Consider the following 19,051-nt stretch of genomic DNA (forward strand, 5'->3'; position numbering starts at 1 on the left):
TTTGCCCCGGTGTTCTTGGCTGTGGCTGCTGTATGCGCCGTAGCACCTTGTAAACCCTTTTAAGGTGCTAAATAATTGGGTCTCAGAATTCATCACTGTAATAACCTATCTTTCTGAAAGTTTGTATATACTCAGCGCCTTGAGTACCTTGTTTGGTAGATACATGCGCTATATAAGACTTCGATATTATCATTTATATATTATTATGGATTTGACTGTCTTGTGAAAATAGTGACAGTTTTTTCTTCTTGTGTTTTCTCAGCAAATTAAACAGTGTATTCTGCTGAAACTTTCACATGTGACTTTTATAGTATCTCTCTTTATAATTTGGCTATAGATCAGCATTACTTTAACAAAAAACAATCTATGACTAGCACTACCTTTAACCACTGCTTGGTTTTATCTTTGGCCAGACAAGCAACATTTTCTGCTAACTGTAGCAGAAAATGTGTCTTTTTGAGATGCTGCTGGCGTATTTTTTACAGGTTTAGATGGTAAACTCGCCTGTGGTGGGTATTACTGTTTTGGCATTGCAGTCAATAATAATTGAGATACGACTTGAGATAAATTATAATATATAAAACTACATCAATGTACAGCTCTGTCAAAACATGCTTTGTTTCAATGGAACTTTTTGTCTTATTGCTTTGTTGATTTAGAGTTTTTGATGTTTTGGAGATTTTTGATGACTTGGATTTTTTTTTTGAGGATTTGGATATCTTTGAGTTTTTGGATGGTTTGGATGAATTGGAGAATTTCGAATTTGAGGATGATTTTGATGATTCAGATGATTTAGTTGTTGGATGATTTACATTTGATTTTGATTATTTGGAAGATTTTGAGGATTTGGATTATTGGCTAATTTGGATGACTCGGGTGGTTTTGATCATTGAGTTCATCTAGAGTACTTTGAGGATTTGCCAACATGAGGTCTAGATAGCTCACTTGGTAGAGTGCCGTGGTCGAGATAGCTCACTTGGTAGAGCGCCGTTACATTAATCCAGAGGTTGCAGGTTCAAATTCCACACTAGTAAATGTTTCTTTGTTCAAAGGGACACATTGCCTTGGACAGGTCGAGTTGGTCTATAAAAAGCGTTTGTAACCGTTTGGTATAAAATGCATATGGTTGGAAAGATGTTTCAAAAGTAGAATACAATGATTCACACAAACATGCCTCGAAATTGCGTGGTTTTCTTTTTACTTTGCGAATTAACACGGTTGGCCATTTATGGGAGTCAAAAACTTGACTCCCATAAATGGCCGACCATGTTAGTCGACGGGGTAAAAGGAAAACCGTGCAACTTCGAGGCACGTTTGTGTGGATCATTGTATTCTACTTTTGAAACATCTTTCCAACCATATGCATTTTATAACAAACGTTTACCAACGCTTTTCAAAGACCAACTCGACCTGTCCAAGGCAACGTGTTCCTTTAACCCCAAATTTTTGAAAAATATACTGTTTAGACTGAAATCTCAACCAAATTCTATAAATTAAATTACGCCATTCTGAAAAGCAATAAACAAAATCTGCTATGATCATTAACTTGACTCATAGTCTGCTTTTTGTCTGTTCGTTCATAAGCAGTGGCGTCAATAAATTAAAACCAATCGGATCAAAATATGAGTGTTTGGAAAGACGTGAGGAAGGTGATGAGGCATCCTGTGTTGTTTCATGGGGTAATGGTTCACTTAGCCGTAGAGTATCCATCAATTTTGAGACTTTATTGGTTCTGTATATCACTAGACTACAAAGACATCATTTGTGACTGTATAATGACTTACATGTATAAGTGGGGTAGGGGTGAAGGGGGTTGGGAGGTTCAGGATTTGACAATTTTATACAAGTTTGATGTCCCGCATGTTTTATAGAAAAGATAGGGTGTTCTATTAAGTCACTTGCAATTTGGTTTTTGTCTGGTACACTGACTCGCTTATCACAAGTGACTGCTTAATTTGAATTCGCCAGACTGCAGTGACGTCACTGGCCTTACGTAGGGGATGAGGCGGGGATGAGGCAGGGTTGGGAGGGGGGTGGAGCGATTGTATGTTACATTGTATGTCACTGAGAAACTCCCCACTTTCTCTACTGGCAACCAATAAAAAAATCTCAAAACCTCGGCAAACAAACTGTCCCATTGACATTCTCAGTCTCCCACTCCAGTCAGTTAAATTGCCTTAAGGTTCAACCCAATTGAATCAAGAGCCTCTTGTCCATCACTTTGCAAACACAAAAATCACTAATTTACTAGATCTTTGGTTTCTATGTGTGTGTATTGTGAGTGTGTATTACTGTCCCCGATGGCCATTACCCAAAACACTGCTACTTGAGATTTATTCCCTTGTGGAGATTGTTCTTAATGTTTTTGTCCTGGACAAATCTACCCCCTCTGTAACATAAAACCACAACTTCTTGCATTAACGCCCACTCCCGTTCCATCAATTGTTTGGAACATTTTCTCGGGCGATTGATAATGTTGACAACATGTTGGACCTTCATCCGTCTTTTGGATTTTTGAGTTTGTTTAGATGATCTTCCTGTCAAGGGAATTCGGCAAACTCCCACAAGGGGATATTAAACACCAAGCTGGTAACAGCCAATCTCTCTCATGCAAACAATGGTTTGAAAAGAAAAGATTCTGGGTTGTTGATAATGTTGACAACCTCTTTGTTCGACCCAGGTGTGTGTGTACTGCACACATGGACTTGAAGAAGTTTGTTTATTTAGATGATCTTCCCATCAAGGGAACTCGCAAACTCCCTCAAGGGGTTATAAACGCCTAGCTGGCAACAGCCAATCTCTTTCATACAAACATTGGTTTGATTAGAAAATATTCATACCAAAAGAATTGTGCGATTGTCTCTGCATTTGAAACATGATCATGACATTCGACATTATATTTTCCACTACATGTATGTTCCTGGTATTTCACGGCAATGAAAAGCCTATCCTGTATGCTGTCAACAGTTAAGTGAGTGGGAGCTGAACTTTGCCAACTCCTTTCAAAGCTTAGACTTTTTTCCGAGAAGAATTTAATCAAATTGATCAAAAGAAGTAATAATGCCAACGGCTCACATTTCATTCCTATATCCCCTACCTCTACGCTCGGAATTAAGAAAAATAAGCCTCAAGTTGAACGCCTCACATTATCCTTTTTCACACTACTGTATTCCCGGATAGCAACACCTTTCACACGTGGATCCCTTTACCCCTAATCTACATGTACCCCGGCAAATGGAAACACCCCGGGATATAGCCACCCGTACCCCTCCTCCAGAGTAGGGGTAAGGCGTTAAACAGACAGTAAACCTTATCCAATGAAAAATACTGTTTCATTACTTGTGGTAGAAGTCAGAATACGCATTGGTTTTGTGTATGTGTGTGCATGTGTACAACGTGGGTTTGTATGGTCTACCGTCTGAGGACATTTTTCAATAGGGACAATTATAGGCCCTCACTAGTCGGTTCTTTGTTTTCATGGGTCCTCACTTGTCATTTGTGTACAAAACCAATGGGAGACTTTCCAACGCTAGGTGGCAGCAGACTTAATACCGGGTAAATTTCCATTGTTTACGTAGTTCTGAACATGCGCATAATTCTGAGAACGATGGATTTACCCGGTAAGTCTGCTGCCACCTTACGTCCCTGAAAGTCTCCTATAGGGATTGCTTCAATACAGGAACAACAGAAAGTACAATATGTGTCCTCTCACGTAATGGTCAAACACGACTGTGTGCGCATACACAGCAGCATCGTTGTTCAGTGGCTTCTCACGCACCATGTTCGGCTTTGTCCTCTCATAACTACATTGAGAAGTCGCACTGACGTCAGCACAGATGCCACACAATAGAAGACCTAGAAAGAAAACAAAGTAATAATACAAATTCCAAGTCTTTTAAGTAACCCCTTGACCCTGAGGAGTCCGTCTCAATTTCCACATCTTATTGACAGTGACAGACTTCTTGAAGAATGTTTAAGAAGTCCAATCCGCCCTACTTTTCATCCCCGTGTGTCATGCACCATTCATGTTTCTCGGTCAACAGAAAGGGGATATAAAGTCAACACTGTGGGTTTTGTTTCTCTCTACCCCACCCCCCCCCTCCCCCTTCATTCTTGTCTCTCGTCGTTTTGAATCAGTGTTTTCTTCTAAAGCCGGCGGCTCCCAACTAGGGATTGATCTGAGTGCAATGAAATCCTTGCGATAGTACATTTTGATATCGGAGAGAAAGTGTTATTAAGCAGCTCAGGGGACACACGTCTTTCACACGGCAAATCCAATAGCGGGGTCTTTCAGGGGAAGTTGTTTTCTCCAGAGGGTCGTAAAGTCTCAAACGTCTTAAAATGCGATATGCGTGGGTCTTGTCCCAAAGAGAAAGCCCCTGGAATCTACGAGAGAGAGAGAGAGAGAGAGAGAGAGAGAGAGAGAGAGAGAGAGAGAGAGAGAGAGAGAGAGAGAGAGAGAGAGAGAGAGAGAGAGAGAGAGAGAGAGAGAGAGAGAGAGAGAGAGAGAGAGAGAGAGAGAGAGAGAGAGAGAGAGAGAGAGAGAGAGAGAGAGAGAGAGAGAGAGAAGTGATGAAGAATACGTCCTGTAGCTACGCAAATAATCAGACTCCAGGCGTTGATATTTAAGAAATCCAATTTTACAAAGACGTAGCCCCTACAATGTCAACCTTTTCAATATCTGTATGAAGCTCTCGCCTTCTTACCCCCCCTTCTTACCCCCCTCCCCCTCCCCGTCTGCCTCGACCAACACGGAAATGTCTTGTTTCATTAACAAGTTGAGATAAGATTCCCAACCTCTTAAGTGCAACCGCCGTCATTTTAAGCCATTAAACCCACTTGCTTGATATTCTCCCGATGGAAACCCAAATTCAATTTGGACCACTTTCAATTGGAAACCTTTTGGGAATTTCTGCCTTTGTGCAAATATTTACTGGTTGACCTGACCCCTTTTCTCTTTGCGAAATTGTCTTCTACACCAATTTCATTTAATATTTTGTACCCTCGGGGCCGTTTGTATTAGCGCCGAGATTAAGAGGTCTTTTGTATAGGAGGAGAATAAAGGAGTGAAATAATTTGTGTGTTTAAGTTTTTATGAATGCATTGTTGACGTTGGTAATATGGCATTACATAAACTTCAATTGAAGATTGGTGAATTAAGGCACTGTTATAGTACAGTGTATATATAGAATGTTATAAATAATTGCAGTAATTTATTCAAATTTTTTAAGCATTAAAGAACTTGGTATAAAAGCTGTCCCATCTATAACTGTATATAAGGACCTTGTGACGTCAGTGGAGCATTACATAAAGGCAAAGTCATAGTTCTTTATGGTTTAATTTTTGAGTTGGCAGCGGGATAGCAATGTTTTTGTTTGTTTTTACACTCGCTTCAGATCATCTTAAAAAACATAGTAAACGTCATAACATGACGATGAAAAGGGGGTTGGTCCAGAGGAATGCAAACGGAAAGTACAGTTATAATTGGGCAGACGTTTCCCACTACAACAAAGGGTGCACCTCCCTTGTGCCCCCCTATAAATTTATCCTACTCTCTACAATTCCCTTTACAAGATTTTTTGTTCTTACGGAAGTAAAGTAGTAAGAAGAAGAGAGATAATTTTTAAGATGGGCAGTTCATCCAGATGTATCCAGTGTGTCTTTGCCAACGGAAAAAAACCTTGGAACATGACGATAATTGGGCCAGCCATTGAACGGGACAAAAACATACTAATTTTATTACCTTTCTTGAAATTGCGTACTGCCACAGAAAAACAAGTTAATTAACTTCTTAGAGGAGAAGAGAGAAGAGACAAAAAGCCAACTGACTGAATCTTATTGATTTGAAAATGTTTTTCCGATGTCCGTACACAAGCAGGACGAGCTGTGCTTGACACTTTGAGTTCATTGGTTTGCGTCATACCAACTTGCCTCCCCCTCCCCTGATGTCTTGATGTGTGTTCTATTAAGTTTGCCAACTTTTTCTGAAGAAAGACTAGGCTGAGAAAGATTCTGTTTTGTAATGTTTTTTATCGACTGGGTAATTATGAGAAGATTGATTTTCCGTATTCACAAATGTAAAGAAAGAAAGAATTTTTTTTTATAGTTTAATTGGAAATGTCAGAGGTACAGTAACTTTTGATTGTTAAAGGAAAGGTATACGTTCGTTAACAACTCCTTTTTTAAAGGCAGTGGACACTATTGGTAATTACTCAAAATAATTATTAGCATAAAACCTTACTTGGTGACGAGTAATGGGGAGAGGTTGATGGTATGAAACATTGTGAGAAAGACTCCCTCTGAAGTGACGTAGTTTTCGAGAAAGAAGTAATTTTCCACGAATTTGATTCAAATTTTGGGGCACAAAAACTGAAATCTTTTTACATAACCACATTACTTCAAAGTGAAATGTTTCTAAGAATGCTTTCTACTATCGAAAGCTAATGAAGGCTTCTAATCAAAACTTTTCATTGCCATATTAATTTTTAAAAGTGGTTCTCAAGTGTATAGCTTCTCTATAACTTCTATTGTATTGCCTAGTATTGACCCATTTCACCTGACGTCATCATCAGACAAATCTTGAATGCGCCATACTGGTGGGCAATTTCACTGTGCGTTTTCATATATAACTCTATGCATAGAGTATGCTGTGCGTAATGCAGTGAAGTGCGCATTTTAGGTGACGCGGCGTTAATACACGTAAACCTAACTGCCCACCAACATGGGGAGCGTGGCATCAGTCGCCGCGTGTGACGCGCGTGCAAGGGGTCAATACTCTCACCAGACCAACCTTACCACGGTGTACTTCATTGCAGTTGAGTTGAGGCTAGATTCAGATGGCTTACCGCTACATTTATTATGCCGAATACAACTTACATGCATCAAATCTCAAAAGCTTCTTAAATCCTTCCGATTCATCCCATCTCTCAGGCAATTACAGACACAAAATATTTATAGAAAACAAAAACCTGGGCACAGAGAACACTCGAAACCACTAGTCACAGTAGACACACATATAGTATAACCTGATAACCATGAAGCTATAACGCATACCCCAATCTTATAATAATAGTCCCCAATGACATCATATAGTTATAATTAAATCTCATAATCTACGCACAGCTGCTTATATAAGACATGCATCTGGTCACCAAAAGCATCCCCCCTTCCCGCTCTTCGGACAAAGCTATTTATAGTCCGACGATAAACCTTGCAGCGATCAATGCCGCTACAGCCTCCATCCTACATGTAGGAATCAAATAACAGAGGAGCATCCCTGAAGTCTATGGGTTCTCTTAGAAGGAAAAGCTTTTATTGACAAAACAAAACCTGGCCATGGTGAATTGAAGAACCGATAATTGAAGCTTGTATTAAATCTCACTGGGCAGCTGCAGAAGTAACTTCAGATCTTCTGTGATCGTTTCCCGCTGCCCACCACTTGTCCTCGATCGTCTTGTCTGTTAAGAAACCAGCCCTGCCCACTGTCCTAGAGGTCACATATTTAATGACCCATGATTGATTTGCATCCATTAATTAACCCTTTCATCATTACCGAGTGACCGTGGTGTTTGGCGACTGAAGCGTGAGTCACATACTGTCACAGAAAGCTTTTTGATCAAAATGTCAATTTCACAACATTTATCATCTTAAAGGTTTACAGCTAAAGAGGTCACAAAATTGTCCTACTTATTGAATTCCCTTTCATATTATAAAAAAACATTGAGATTGGTCAATAAATGTCCAAGTGCTCTGCACTTCCGCAGTGTGATACTGTAATTTCAAACAATTTTTGTACACAAACACATGGCACTCATAAGTGTTTGGCATTTCAGATCGTTGCACTCCAATTTGAAGGGATTGCATAATATAAGCTTTTTTTATTATAAATTTTACCATCAATGGAAAGATTTGATCTTTCTCTACTTCTGACTTTTTGACTTTAAGATAACACCCATCATTGTCCAAATGGAATTCATATTGTTTTATCCCTCTGCTGATTCTACTTTAGAACTATCATTAATTTGAAACAATCTTTCAAGTTAAACACAGCTTCTGTTCCCCTATCATACTCTTTGTGTAACCACTTGATATTTCAAAGAGGAACCCCTTTCCCATCTTGTTCACATCATATTGATCAAAATATCCCCAATTGTTCAACTTCACATCGGTAATATGAAAACAATTCTTGCCAACCCACAGTATTTTTTTTCCCGGAACTTCTTGGAGCTTCTTGAACAATCTCCCTGAAATAGGAATCATTTGTAGATGTGCCCTTTTCAAAAGTGCCCTTTTCAAAAGAGAAAATGCCATGGTGCCCTACCCTTTCAAGAAACGTGGCATCAAACTTGTGATGTCTCACCTTACTTTTGAGCTTTTTTGAGCTTCTTATATAATCGTCTTGAAGTAGAAATTGACAAATGCTCTTAGTTGTGCCCTTTTTGATTAAGAAAAATGCCTTGGTGCCCTTTTCCCTCTAAGTTTGGAGTGTCAGTCCTTTGATGTCTTGCTTTAAGTCGCAGCTGACAGAGATAATGTAGCTAGTTTGTTCCCAGTAGAACCTCTGTAGAAGCTCTATTTGATTCAAGGTTTCATGTGGCAATTACCCAAGCTCGTCGTGTTTTCACAGAATCTTGATATTATGCAAACTCTCTGTTGATGAAGCACTCGTTGGGGCCAGCTAGAGTTGTGAGCAGAGATTAGGGTCTGTCTGTTAGTGAAAGATCTAATCTATCCTGAAATGCTTGCAGAACAAGATGTGTATTTGGTGTCAAGAGGTAGGCAAGGATGATAGCAAACTCAAAATGTTGTTTTTATCTCTTGAATTGTCGTTTTTATCTCATTCTGTCAAAATAAAATAAGGTGATCTGAGAAAGATTCATCAGGGAAAAATTCTGCTCAAACTAAACAGAAATACAGCTGCAAAGAAAATCCTTTTTTTCTTGTGTCAGTTTTTACTAAGCAAGTTTTTTTTAATTATTGCTTAGCAAATTTAGGGAGGGCACCAGTTAAAACAATGTGAATGCCATGTTATTTTGGATGGTAACCCGTTTCTGCACAGATTTCTGTTATGAGGACAATCTTGCGGTTACCAGCCGAAAGGATGACCCTGGTCTATGATATTGACTCCTTGATCATTTTACGCCAAACCATAACCAGCAAAATATGTAATGTCTAAAATATAGTCTGCATGTTATAGCATTGTGCTGTCTTAGGTACCAGACATTAGCATCGATCAGCCCGCTACAGTAATTTGCTGAAATATAGATTTGTCTGGAATTTAATTTCAGACCAATTTTCCGCATAGAATGACAGCTGGCTGCTGCATAACTACCCATTAGTGGCCAAATTATGGAGCCACTTCTATTGAAGGGCAGAGAAATTCTAAATGCTACCCGTTTTTTGCAAACCATTTTGCTTTATTCTTAGCAGGTTAAAGATGTTGTTTTTTGTTAATAGGAGATCCTAAAGTAATGCAAAAAAGGAAGTTGCTTTGCATGATCATCTTACTAAAAAAAGGTTTTCCATACACGCCATGGCCGAGCGGTCTACTAAATCGAACCCTAATATTAAAGGCAGTGGACACTATTGGTAATTACTCAAAATAATTATCATCATAAAACCTTTCTTGATTAAGAGTAATGTGGAGAGGTTGATGGTATAAAACATTGTGATAAACAGCTCCCTCTTGGAAGTGACGTAGTTTTCGAGAAAGAAGTAATTTTCCACGAATTTGATTTCGAGACCTCAAGTTTAGAATTTGAGGTCTTGAAATCAAGCATCAGAAAGCACACAACTTCGTGTGACAAGGGTGTTTTTTCTTTCATTATTATCTTGCAAATACGACGACCGATTGAGCTCAAATTTTCACAGGTTTGTTATTTTATGCATATGTTGAGATACACCAAGTAAGAAGACTGGTCTTTGACAATTACCAATAGTGTCCACTGTCTTTAAACTGATGGTTGAATCATCAGAGTGTGGGTTCCAATTATGGTGCCCTTGAGCAAGGCATTTACAATAGGAAGCGCAAAATATGTACGCGCGGCCCACAGGATGAGCCAATGAGCAACCGTTTTTTGACCTTTAGTCGAGGGAGCCCTACTGATTTGCCATCATGTGCATATAGACCTTTTCGCAAATCCCCATTGCTCAAGGTAACTGTTGAATGAGGTGCATGCTGGTCTAGCTAGCGATCAATCTTGATCGCTAGCTAGCGATCAATCTTGATCGCTAGCTAGACCAGCATGCACCTCAATCCGTGCCTAATGTGGGCATACTGAGTATTTGCGATAAGGTCAGTATACAAAGTCAGTAAGTCGAGGCTCTAGTATTTTACCCCCATGGGGTTCAGGCAACAACATTTGCTACACCTAACGGAACCGTGAGGAACTTTTATTACAGTATAATATGATAAAATTACTATTTGCTAGAGCGAAGTGCATTATAGCGACAATGAAAAAGGACCATTTACCCGTTATGAGGAGTAGAGTCTTGCTCTTAAAAACGCGAAGAGATCCTTAATTTCTTCTGGGATAAAATTTTTCCTGTCTGAATGGACTCGATTCAGCGCTTTTAAGTATGTAGACATAGAGTAGAAAGCTCCGGCCCTGGGAGTGTGATTGGGCCGGGGATGATTTTCAAAGTGCAATTTGTTTTAATTTTATTTGGAGCCATCCACAAAGTACTGTCAAGTTTTAGACTGTGTTTATTGCTTTCTGGGAAAACCAAAGTCAATTCTGTGGTTTAGTGCTACCGATTCACTGACGACGACGGACGTGGGTCACGAAACGGCGAGCACGACCACCCTGTAAATTTGATTTGAATTTGTTTTCAGTTCAGTATGCGGCTGGGGCTGATTTATTACTGAGAGAGCAGGAGATTTGACTACTGTGTGTTTTAGTTTCAGGATCTGTGACGCACATGAAAGGCTACTGTATTACTTGTGTAGACAAATGAAAGGATTTGAAATGACATTCATGAAACAGCGCTTGATGTTTTAAAGCTGAAGCCACTCTTCACTGGACTGGTGTCATGCTATGACCGCCTTTGTCAGTACTAATACATGCTCATAATACCATCAGTTTGGAGAAGGGTACTAGACTATTTCGGCCTTCCAGCCTTGGGTTACATTAAATAGACTCTTCCATTGTTGATCAACAAACTGTACTGGTTGGGATGGACGTTCGAATGTTAGCGAAACATTCAATCATTAACAGATACATGTAATATCACCAAATTCAACACTGCAAACTAAAGAAATACATCCCTTGATTTGTAGTTTTGTTTCCAACAAATTCGTCACTTTTTCTAATATTTGTGTAACATTATTACAAACTGTAGCTACCTATTTTTGTCTGCATTGGCTTTCCAACCTCGTTAGGCAACAAAACTTGGGCTGTGACATTGCAATAGAAAGGTCTATTTGAACGAAGAGGAACAAGGATTGCTGTTCTATGAAAATGAACATGTCAGAGGAAGTTTGCTGGACTGTGTGAGGGCATTAATTATGAGACTTTGTGGATAAGACTAAAGCCCGGTTCAATCCTGAATTTGACGTCACAACCCTCCTTTCGCACCGATATTCGCAAGTGAGTTGAACAAAGTTGAACTGCTGCGAATTATTCAATGCGAATTTGTGACATCAACACTCGTATCGCATTCGCATTCGCAGGAAGTATGAACCGGGCTTACAGAGTTGTAAGGTACGGACATTAGTAATAATCAACTTTATCTTCCAGTACGCGCTAATCCAGCAATCAGATGCTCGAACTGGAGGGAAGTATAAAAGTTACCTATATACTATACTTCCTCTGTTTTTATTGCACAGTGCGTATTGCTAGTGTCAATGCGTCACACTCCGTGTACGGACAGTACAAAAAATACATTCTAAACTTTGTGTGCGTGCATGCTGTTCGTCGCGAGATTAGGTTCTGAAATTTTTAACTTTGCGCGTTGCACGTGAGACTGGAAGATAAATTCGTTATAACTGATATAGTTTTTGTAAGGCTACAAATAAAAACAAATACTCAAACATTCAAATGTCATTTAACTTGAAATACTACGTACACCATGCATTCAGGCATGCCATCAGGTCAAGGCAGGGAAAAACCGCTTGGTGTCAAATTTGTCATCTCACGCTGGGAATATTTCCGGTTAGAAACCAAATATTTATATTATATATTTTTCTGAGAAACTGAGACTGTGTATTGGGGCATGTCCCACGTTGTGGTTTGTATGATATTTCTCATGCAGTTCCCAACAGGATGTGTGTATTTTGATTAAATGTGCTGGACCGTGGATGTTTAGTATTAGGTGCACGCATTGAGAAATAGTATGCAAATTCTCCTTTATAGAGCAATCTGTACGCGCAAGTGCAGCATGCATGCTGCGCCGTCCTTGCAGGGATGCGAAATTTCAGACTTTTATCTGAATGCAGACTTTTTAAACTTGGTCTAATGTGAAGAACTTCAGCTGTTTTTTCCCTTCATTTTTGCTCTTTGATCTAGGACACCTGGGGCCAATTTCATAGAGCTGCTTCAGCACAAAATTTGCTTAAGCACGAAAATGGCTTCACATGTGACTGGCAAAAATTTCACCCCATATACATTGCTTGTGACTGGTATTTAGCTGTTGTTTACTCAGCATAACAACTGAGTGGAGTCTTGGCCGGTAATCTGATTTTACTAAGCAAGGATATTTTTGCTTAAGCAAAATTTTGTGCTTTAGCAGCTCTATGAAATTGGGTCCATACCTGATACTTTAAAAAGCCAATAAAGGCGATTGCCTCCATGCCCCCTGGTCATTGCATTTTTGCCATATGAAGTGCTACAGTAGAGATTTGAAATGTCCTCATAGGGTGCCCTTTACCAAGTACCAAGGAGAAAATGCCTTGGTGCCCTGGCCCTTTCAAAAACAAAGCATACAGGCCTGGGACACTGTTCCTAAAAGCTCTGTAAAGTTGAAGCTCTGGAGGTTACCAATGTTGGAAATGCCAACATTTCAACATACACCTTTCTAAATTTTGGTTCTTAGTTTCAGACATTTTTGTTTGCAATGACTCTCACTCTTGCATGTGCTGGCAGTTCTAGGTTTGTACACAAAAACATGGACACATTAAACAGCTACCTGAGCGGAATGTTTTTAACGGAAATGGTATTTTAACTTGTTTATAATGCACTTGTTGACCATGTTAATGTAATTTTGATATGTGTACACTTCTGAATTGTTCGTAATTATCGATTAAAAAATCTGGTCCCAACCTAAAGGTTTGCAAAAACTAAAAACACTTCTGCCGTTGAGAGCGCGCGTCAAAGGACAATGCCGCTGACGTCATTTGTGGGAGTTTGCTTTGTTATACCTCCACGCTGCAACAAAGCGGCTTTACAAATTGGAGCTCCCAACTATGATGTTTTGAGAGTGATAACGTAACGGGGCTTTTCGCAAATTTCTCAGAAAAGCGCTGGATAAGGGTATTCGAAATGATTGTTTTTTTTACACAGTCAAAATCTATAATCATATGTCTCGATTTCCTTATTCATTGAAAACATTTTAAATGGAATTCAGCAAAGTTCACGACTTGACATTTTCGTTCAACCAGGTCTTTAATGTCTTTCAGCAAAGTTCACGACTTGACATTTTCGTTCAACCAGGTCTTTAATGTCTAACTTATTATTTATACAAACTAAGTGCTTTTCTCAACCATTTAACACAATTTTCCTGACATGAAAGCATGACATGTTGATGTAAAACAATGTATACTTATTAATTTGCAAACTAAACAGAAAGTGAAAACTGGAATTCTGACACAAGAAGAAGTTGCTGATGTAATGTATTCTAAACTCAATGGTGCAATTTCTGTGTCTATCACTTAAAGGAACACATTGCCTTGGATCGGACGAGTTGGTCTACAAAAAGCGTTTGTTGCCGTTTTTTTAATAAAATGCATATGGTACGAAAGATGTTTTAAAAGTAGAATACAATGATCCACACAAGTTTGCTTTGAAATTGCGTGGTTTTCCTTTTACTTCGCGTACTAACAAGGTCGGCCATTTATGTCAAATTTGACTCACCGTGTTAGTCGACAAGGTAAAAGGAAAACCATGCAATTCCGAGGCATGTTTGTGTGGATCATTGTATTCTACTTTTACAACATCTATCTACCCATATGCATTTTATAAAAAATGGTTACAAACGCTTTTCAAAGACCAACTTGACCGATCCAAGGCAACGTGTTCCTTTAAAGTCACCTGTTGTCTGCGCACCAATCGTTTATCAGATTTCAGAGAGTAGGTGTCCGTTTGCAAATGCTGCGACCAGAGATGCGCAGGCCTGGTACTTCACAGAAGCAACAAAGGCGATTGCCTCTATGCCCCTGGTCATTGTCTTGGTGCCCTTGAAATGCTCCTGTAGAAAATAACAATTTCCTCATAGGGTGCCCTTTTCCAAGGAGAAAATGCCTTGGTGCCCTTGCCCTTTTAAAAACGAAGCAAACAGGGGTTGGTATCCGTTGCACCTCGCTAGAAAGGAATGAATTCAGCGTTCGTGTGATAATGCTGCGACAGTTTTTTCCTGTTTTCTCAGTAAGTAGACACTTTATCCAGTGCATCAATTGTGCCTTTAAGTACACTGTGAGCATCACAGTGACAAAAGCCAATCTATGACCCGACCTGTAATTGCGTCCAGGACTATAACTGGGTAAACTTCAAGAGATGATTAAACCCTAATTGATGCAGTATGCGACATGACGCATGAGGCACCTTTTGCACAGACACGACACAAATACGTGTTGATTGAACCCCCATATCCTGATTTCGAACCTGGCTAGAAACGCATAAAGAGGAGAACGCACGACACAATCGTAACATTTCCTCTTACATGTCTTTTCATGTCTGCAATGATGCACCTTGGCAGTGTGGTGGGTCTACTATAGGTATTGACAAGAAAGTCAATGATGCAGCTGCAGAAATGGTGGAAACATGATGGGGAAGAACAAATAAAAAATGAGGGATTCATATAAAAAAAAAATTTAAATAACAAAAATAAAGTGTGGGGCTTTTTGAAATAAATTACCAAAGCTTTGTACACGATTGTTTTTTAGTTATCAGTTAAGCATAAACTGTCCCATTCTTGATTAACAACTTAAAGATGCTATAATAATACCCCCCTTGTGATCTTTCCTGATTCCCATTGATCCCTGTGTAACGACAACATCGTAACGGCACACCTTGTTTCTTAGTAGTCCGGAATCGACATTCTACATTATGCGTTAAAGGGAAGTTACACGGTTGGTAATTGTCAAAGACAAGTCTTCTCACTAGATGTAACCCAACACAAGCATAAAATAACAAGCCTGTGAAAATTTGAGCTAAATTGGTCATCGAAGTTGCGAGAAAATGATGAGAGAAAAAACACCTTGTTGGACGAATTTGTGTGCTTTCAGATAGGAATAAATACTTCTAGCTAGAAGTCTTTGATTATTTTAGTGAAAAATTACCTCTTTCTCAAAATCTATGCTACTTCAGAGGGAGCCATTTCTCACAATGTTTCATACTATCAACAGCTCTCCAATGCTCGTTACTAAGTCAGTTTTTAAGTTAATATTTGTTTTCAGTAACTATCAAACTTGTACCTTCCCTCTAAAATGTTGACAACTACAGTTTAACATTGATGTCATCCGCTGTAAGCAGTGTGGGGGCGTGGCAAGCTGTCAACCACGATGATCGCTGTTCAAATCCCCCCCTAGAGGTCCCCCTCTCCTTTCCCCTGGAAACATGCCCTTCTACATAAGCCGATCAGTCTGACAGTAATTAAATTGGGTGCGAGGTATTAGCAGGTAATTTTACCGTACTTCTTCAGTTCTTTTCTTTCCTTATAACCTCCCCATGGTGGACACAGGACATGGGAAAGTCTCATGGACGGATAAATCATCCCTTTTTGCTTGGCCAGGCATGATATATTGGTGCGATGAATGGCGGCCGAGAATGCACTGAGCGTGCTTGTGTGCGTAATTCATTCCCCAAAACATCTCCTGCTGTCATTGCAGTACACTCGGAGTTGGGGATTAGACACCATAATAATGCTTGGCTGTGACCGCTGACCAGAGAGCAAACACCCCCCCCCCTTCCTCCGCTGATAATCAGTTAGTTGTAACTATAGGCAATCAACTCTGTGTTATGACAAGCTCGGATTAAGTCCCTGATGGGGTGAATGAAAATGAAATTCTTTCTATGAAAGTGGGGGGGGGGGGGGTGGGATGTGGTGAATTAAATACTAATCTTTCTAAAAATTAATTCGCTACATGGATTGTGATTATAATGTACAAAGGATATTTGGTGATCAATGCCAAAGACAGTGTTGTTGGAAAGAGGTGGGGGCAGCAGGGAACGGGAGCTTGTAAATTACAGTTGAATGTCTTTTCCCCACGATTTATCTCAACAAATTACAATTCAGTTTATATTTTCACAAGTTATTCCTTTTAATTACATTTCAATGTTTGTTTTCTAAATTAGCTCCGGAAAATTACAATTTAAAGGCAGTGGACACACTATTGGTAATTGTCAAAGACTAGCCTTCACAGTTGGTGTATCTCAACATATGCATAAAATAACAAACCTGTGAAAATTTTATGTCATTCGGTCATCGAACTGGCGAGATAATAATGAAAGAAGAAAACACCCTTGTTACACGAAGTTGTGTGCGTTTAGATGGTTGATTTCGAGACCTCAAGTTCTAAACTTGAGGTCTCAAAATCAAATTCGTGGAAAATTACTTCTTTCTCCATAACTATGGCACTTCAGAGGGAGCTGTTTCTCACAATGTTGAGCAATGGAGCTGTTTCTCACCAACCTCTCCCCATTAATCGTAATCAAGAAAGGTTTTATGCTAATAATTATTTTGAGTAATTACCAATAGTGTCCACTGCCAAAATGGAAACTCTCACACATCCCTCAGCACAAAAACATCAGTCTGCAAGTATCAAAACATTAATTAGAGTAAAAAAACATCCATGGAGGCAGGTCCACATTAATAAACAAGGGACTGTTGCAGTTTTCCCCGGTTTTCCCCCTCGAACAAAAAACAAAGTGAACATGATTAATTACCTTGAAGAACCAGTGTAGAGAGACAGAAACTACTAATGGCAAGACAAAAACATGACCTCAAAACAAATGGCACAAACGTACCGTACAACTTGTGATTAATTTACACGCTAAACCTAGTGGAACCTGTATGATTACTACTTTTTAAACTCTATGGATGCTTTAAGAGAAAGACAGACTACAATAAATACTGACCGGTCCTAACTAACTGCCGAGCGAGACAAAATCATGAACTCAAAACAAATGGCACAAACGTAGTACACAAACAACTTGTGATTAATTTACATGCTGAACCTAGTGGAACCAATGAATACTAGTTGTTGGCCGGTCCTAAAGTAATGACACAAAAACATGAACTGAAAACAAATGGCACAAACATACACGAACAACTTGTGATTAGTTTACATGCGGAACCTAGTGAAACCTATATGATAACCACTTGTTGGCTGGTCCTATAAAAAAAGTAACTGGCGACACAAAATACTTGGACTCAAAACAAGTGGCACAACTGCAAACAACTTGTGATTAGTTTACACGCTGAACCTGGTGGAACCTGGTGGAACCTATACGACTACTACTTGTAAACTATATGGAGGCTTAAGGAGACAAGCAAGACTACAGTAAATATTGGCCAGTCCTAACTAACTGGCGAGACACAAACACGGACTCGAAAAACAAATGGCACAAACATACACAAACAACTTGTGATTAATTTACACTTGTATCTCCATAGTTGAACTTGTATAATTACTACTCGGATGCTTGTAGCATCAGATAGACTACGGTAAATACTGGCCGGTCCATGGGTCATCTCCTGGCTGAAAATAAACCCACACGGACCGTTAGAGCACGGATCTCGTGGGTGGACACGAGTACACATGTCAATTCATCTTCCCTGGTCGGACTGACTGTCTACTCTTTAACTTAACGGACTCCGCTCTTGAGTTTTAAAATGGTGTTGTGTGGGTTCTGGGGGAGTATTCCCATGCTGTTCATTTTTGATATTTCCGGACATGAATTTAATTAGTTTGTGAATAAAAATGAAATTTGAGATTTGTCCACCTTTTTAAATCAAACAACATTTTGCCTCGAACTCTGCAATCTGTATCCAAGTGTTATGTTTGGAACTCTAATCAAATTATTGTCCCAAGAATACATTTTGAAACGATACCAAGGTCCACCTCCAGATCAGTTTAAACGCTCAATAAAATTGATTTAAGATAAAAATCTTAATTAACCTGTTTTACAATAAAATGTACTATTTTTATTGTTAATTAAAAGATTGCAATTTTCCCATTCATTGTTTGCCTAAAATTGTTAATGCTTTAAAGCCATTGGACCCTTTCGGTGAACAGTATTGCCCAAGGCCCACACTTTGTGTACCACAACTTCTATATCAAATAACAAACCTGTGAAAATTTGGGCTTAATTGGTCATCGGAGTCGGGAGAAAATAACGGGAAAACCCACCCTTGTATCCGCGCGTTTCGCCGTGTCATGACATGTGTTTAAAATAAATCCGTTATTCTCGTTAACGAGAATTGATATTGTTTTACTGTTTTCTCAAAAAGTAAAGCATTTCATGGAATAATATTTCAAGAGAAGTCTTTCACCACTACCTTCTGTTAACCCTGTAAGTTATTTGTAAATCTGTGAACTTTTTTTTTCTTTCCTGTACCGAAAGGGTCCAATGGCTTTAAATTTTGAAATTTGTCTGAAATGTTTTAGAGTACTTATTGTCTTTGTAAACCAATTAGTTATATATAGGATTTGAGGCATTGGTGAGGTATCAATGGCATGGTGAGATATCAATGTATATTTGGTTTGTGGTAGCACCATGTGTGTATCTACTTAAAGGTAGAGTTTGTTCTTAGAGAACTGTCTTGATCTACACTACTGTTGCGGAGTAGATAATCGGGGGTTCGGGAGACTTTTACAGTTCTGAAAAGAACTGTC

General features: G+C 39.2%; 1 protein-coding gene across 9 annotated transcripts in view; it reads left to right on the forward strand.

Moving 5' to 3' along the window:
• The window catches only part of LOC139942104 (protein unc-13 homolog B-like), a 170,900-nt gene that overhangs the window by 26,842 nt on the left and 125,007 nt on the right, over positions 1 to 19,051 (forward strand). The gene's annotated exons all lie outside the window — the stretch shown is intronic.

Source organism: Asterias amurensis, chromosome 9, assembly GCF_032118995.1.
Source record: "Asterias amurensis chromosome 9, ASM3211899v1".
NCBI lineage: Eukaryota > Metazoa > Echinodermata > Asteroidea > Forcipulatida > Asteriidae > Asterias > Asterias amurensis.